The sequence below is a fragment of the Protobothrops mucrosquamatus genome, unplaced genomic scaffold (genome assembly GCF_001527695.2).
Source record: "Protobothrops mucrosquamatus isolate PMUCROS unplaced genomic scaffold, P.Mucros_1.0 scaffold9417, whole genome shotgun sequence".
NCBI classification, from domain to species: domain Eukaryota; kingdom Metazoa; phylum Chordata; class Lepidosauria; order Squamata; family Viperidae; genus Protobothrops; species Protobothrops mucrosquamatus.
The window spans coordinates 9,671-14,809 of record NW_015395208.1 but is presented as its reverse complement, the minus strand read 5'-3'; the positions used below and the strand labels follow the sequence as shown (position 1 = coordinate 14,809).

General features: G+C 42.4%; 1 pseudogene; it reads left to right on the top strand.

Moving 5' to 3' along the window:
* Positions 1-4,475, top strand: part of LOC107300979 — a 6,927-nt pseudogene extending 2,452 nt beyond the window's left edge.
* The last annotated feature ends 664 nt before the right edge of the window (positions 4,476-5,139 follow it).

Genomic DNA, 5,139 nt, shown 5'->3' with positions numbered 1-5,139 from the left:
TTATTATTATTATTATTATTATTATTATTATTATTATTATTATTATTATTATTATTATTATTATTATTATTATTATTATTACTATGGATCATCGCACAGTCAGCCAGATGTTCAGACTGGATTTGGCATTTTGTCTACTTATTGATTATTATTATTGTTGTTGTTGTTGTTGTTGTTGTTATTACTATTATTATTATTCATCGTACAGTCAGCCAGATATTCAGACTGGATTTGGCATTTTTGTCTACCCGAGTCCTTCCCAAGGACCTGGGAGAGGCAGATGTGGATGTTTGAATTGATGGTATTGCAGATCTCGTCTAATGGATAAAAAGGGATCTATTGCTTTAGCAAGATTGATTTCTTAGCCTGGTTTCTGCTGATTATAAAGATGTTTCCAGATCGTCTCCTTCATTGTCGATCCCTGAATAGACTCTCTTCCAGGGTGTTCAATCTCTCAAGCCCATTTTGCTCAAAGTTGACATTTTTTTTAGCCATTTTCTTTTGGGAGAGAGATCCAGATCTGGGGCTGCGGGTTCTTCCCACTGGGGAAAAATGGCAATTTGTAATGCAAAGTCGAAAATAGCAAATAGCGTTTACTGCAAACAGCTGCTGGAAGGTAAATGGAAGGCAAATTCGCCCTTGGTGACAGGAGTTGGGCACAAAAATGTGCCTTCGAACACCTCCTAATTTCTACTTTCGGGTCCAGCGGTACAAAGTTTAAGAATTTGACCTATCTGGTGAAAGCTGCAGGGCAGCTGGGCAGAAAGAAAAAAAAAAGCAGTTTACTGGAATAAAACCTTACGCAATTTGACGCCTCTTGGAAAGGGTCAAGGAGTTAACAGCCAAACGTGAAATCTCTCTTTTTGTTCTTTTTGACTGACTTAGTTCCAGCTTAGATGATTCATTCATTGCACCTGAAAAACTTTTCTTTTTAATTTACTTTAAAAGACAAAAAAACATGGAATGTTGGCTCAGTTTAAGAGCGTGCTGCTGTATCTGTGATTTTCCAAAGGGCTCAAAAGAAAAGAAAACCAACAAAGGACAAATTACAATGAGTCCTCCACTTACAGAAGTTCGTTTAGCGACCGTTCGAAGTTACAACGGCAACGAAAAAAGAGACCTACGACCGTTTTTCCACACTTACGACCATCGCGGCCTCCCTGTGGTCATGTGATCAAAATTCAGACGCTTGTCGACTGACTCAGATTTACGACGGTCGCAGCGTCCCCCCGGGGGTCACTTGACCCCCATTTGCGACCTTCTGACGAGCAAAGTCAATGGGGGGAAGCCGGATTCACTTAACCACGGGGTTACTAACTTAATCACTGCAGTGATTCGTTTAACAACCGTGGCAAGGAAAGTCGTAAAATGGGGGCAAAACTCACTTAACAAATGTCTCGCTTAACATCATAAATTTGTTGTGGTCGTACGTTGGGGACTCCCTGTAGTTTGGGCTCCAGGTTCAACTGTTACTGAGAGGAAAAGTGAAGCTTCCTCCTATGAAGTCTGAAATGGCGTAGGGTTTCCTGCCTGAGCAGGGGGTTGGACTAGATGACCTCCAAGGTCCCTTCCAACTTTTTTTTTTATTATTATTATTATTATTATTATTATTATTATTATTATTATTATTATTATTATTATTATTATTATTATTATTATTTGTGTGTGTGTGTTTGTGTTTGTGTGTGTGTGTGAGGGAGATCAGACAAATGGCTGTCCAGCCTCTTCTTAAAAACTTCCAGTGTTGGAGCATTCGCAGCTTCTGGAGGCAGGTTGTTCCACTGGTTAATTGTTCTCACTGTCAGGAAATTTCTCCTTAGTTCCAGGTTGCTTCTCTCCTTGATCAGTCACCATCCGCTGCTTCTTGTCCTGCCTTCAGGTGCTCTGGAGAATAGCTTGACTCCCTCTTCTCTGGGGCATCCCCTGAGATACTGGAAGGCTGCTATCATGTCCCCCCTCGTCCTTCTCTTCATTAAACTAGACATCCCCAATTCCAGCAACCGTTCCTTATATGTTTTAGCCTCCAGTCCCCTAATCATCTTTGTTGCTCTTCTCTGCACTCTTTCTAGAGTCTCAGCATCTTTTTTACATCGGGGTGACCAAAACTGGATGCAGTATTCCAAGTGTGGCCTTACCAAGGCCTTGTAAAGTGGTATTAATACTTCAGGTGATCTTAATTCTATCCCTCTGTTAATGCAGCCTAGAATTGTGTTGGCCTTTTTGGCAGCTGCAGCACACTGCTGGTTCACATTTAAGTAATTATCCACTAGGACTCCCAAGATCCCTCTCACAGTTGCTACTATTGAGCAAGGTGCCCCCTATACTGTACCTGTGCATTCGGTTTTTCTCACCTAAATGTACTTTGGTGTGGCGGCGGCTGTGTTGTGTGAATGCTGACGTGCTCTAGAAAAATCAACATCTGCCCCCAGGCCCCCAAACAGGGTGAAATCCACATGCTTCCCGCTTGAAGAGCTGAGTCACTTTTCTGGTTTTTCTTCTTCCAAGGAAGGTCAGTAAATAAGCTGTAAAAAAACAAAAAAAACCATGCTCGTATTATTTTTAGGAAGGAAATTTCCAGTTTGCTTTCTCATGGGAAAAAAAAAAGTACCCTGTGTAAAACATGTTTGAAGCTTAATTGTTCTCTTTAAAAAAAAAAAAAGATAATCCAGAAACTGCAGTATTTTTCCATATCTGTGATCGGATAGCAATGGGTTCTCCCCCGTAGAAAGATGGGAACTAAATTGCGCAATCTACTAGTATCAGTGTTTCTCAACCTTGACAATTTTAAGGCATGTGGACTTCAACTCCCAGAATTCCACAGCCAGCATTGCTGGCTGTGGAATTCTGGGAGTTGAAGTCCACATGCCTTAAAATTGTCAAGGTTGAGAAACACTGTAGTTCTTCTTCTTCTTCTTTTTTTAAAAAACGGACCGTGTTTCTGAGGTTGTTGGTATTTTCTACCTTGCCAATGTCTTTAGAGAGAGTCTGATGCTCTTATGGTTTCATCTCTTCTTTAGCCAGGGCTTCCACACTTGGGGAATAAGGTAGGACTCTTGTGTAAGGAAGTCAATGTGTGTTGAGCAGCGCCCTTGTGATATAACGCTTTATTTTCCAAAGAATTTGGGAGCGCGTGGAATATAAACGGATGACAAAGCAGGGCAATGTTGACCGATCGGGGTTGCGTCCTGCTTTTCATTCAGGATCTCCCTCCTTCGGTTTTTGCTTTCTTGTCCAAATACATCTCACGAGGTTGAGGAATTCTGGGAGTTGAAGTCCACGAAGTCATAAAAGGGGCCGTGTTTGAAGACCCCCGGCTTAGAGCAGAAGGATAAGCTGAGCCTTAATGCCACTGGAGAGTTGAAGGAAGCCACATAGATTTAGTCACTTATTACATTGCCCTCCAATGTTTTCCTTCAAAATGGCTCTGGCAACTGCGAGTAGTAGTAAAAGTAAAGATAGAAACGGTTCTAAGTAAATAAACTTGAATTAGCTGATTAAAACAGCTAATTTCTCAGCCTCTGCCAACTTGGCAAATCCTCACACCTTAAAGTTGTTGGGAGGAGGAGGAAGAGGGGGAAGAAGGAGGAGGAGGAGGGAGGAGAAGAAGGAGAAGGAGGAGGAGGAAGAGGAGGAGCAGAAGAAGAAGAAGAATGGAATAAGAAATGAATAGAATAGATTAGAATAGAATAAAATAGAATAGAAAAGAATAGAACAGGAATTATAATGGAATAGGAAATAGAATAGAATAGGAAATAGAATAGGAAATAGAATAGAATAAGAATAGAATAGAATAAGAATAGAATAGAATAAGAATAGAATAGAATAAGGAATAGACTAGAATAGAAAAGAATAGAATAGAACAGGAATTAGAATAGAATAGGAAATAGAATAGAATAGGAAATAGAATAGGAAATAGAATAGAATAGAATAAGGAATAGAATAGAATAAGGAATAGAATAGAATAAGGAATAGAATAGAATAGAATAGAATAAGAATATCTGGACCCATACCAGTCGGGCTTCAGGCCGGGATACAGCACGGAAACGGCATTGGTCGCGTTGGTTAATGATCTCTGGAGGGCCCGGGACAGAGGTTATTCCTCTGTCCTTGTTCTTTTGGACCTCTCAGCGGCTTTTGATACTGTAGACCACGGTATCATGCTGCGGCGTCTCGGTGGGTTAGGAGTGGGAGGCNTTTGGCTAGTGGGTTACAACGCAGGTCTCTCCGTGACCCACTAAAAGTGTGTGTTCACAAGGGGATTCTAATCAGGTTGTCGTAATACTGTTGCCTTTTCTCTCCTGTCCACTTCAGGGATATTGGAAGAGAACAGCTACAATTTCGCCAACTCCTGGGCCATGAGTAACCAGCAGAAGAAATGCCAGCGCGTGGTGCCTCCCAGCCACACATGCAACATCTCAGAAGCTGCAGACAAGGTTGGTGCAGCCGTGCGACACGCCGGGCCCTCCCTTATCTGAAATAACAACGATGTGTGTGTGTGTGTGTGTGTGTGTTGAATCCTCCAGAAAATTTCAATATAGGTAGCCCTCAACTTAACAACAGATCATTCAAAGTTACAACGGCTTTCGCCAAAGGGGAACCACGAGATTCTGGGACGCAGCAACCGTCATAAATACAGGCCAGCTGCCAATCAGCCAGTCCTGTCACCCTTTTGCAGTTGCTGTTGTAACTTTGAACAATCGCTACGCAAACAGTTGTTAGCCCAGGACTAACTTTAATTGATCCGTCGTGTGACCGTATCCAAGTGACAAAGCCATTGAAAAACAGTGACTTACGACCATTTGTCACACTTAACAACCCTTGAAGCATCCCCAGGGTCACGTGTTCAAAATTTGGACGCTTGGCAACTGGCATGTACTTAGGACGGTTGCAGTGTCCTGGGGTCGCTTGGCAACTGACATGTACTTATGACGGTTGCAGTGTCCTGGGGTCACTTGGCAACTGGCATGTACTTAGGACGGTTGCAGTGTCCCAGAGTCGCTTGGCAACTGGCATGTACTTAGGACGGTTGCAGTGTCCCAGAGTCGCTTGGCAACTGGCATGTACTTAGGACGATTGCAGTGTCCCAGAGTCGCTTGGCAACTGGCATGTACTTAGGACGGTTGCAATGTCCCAGAGTCG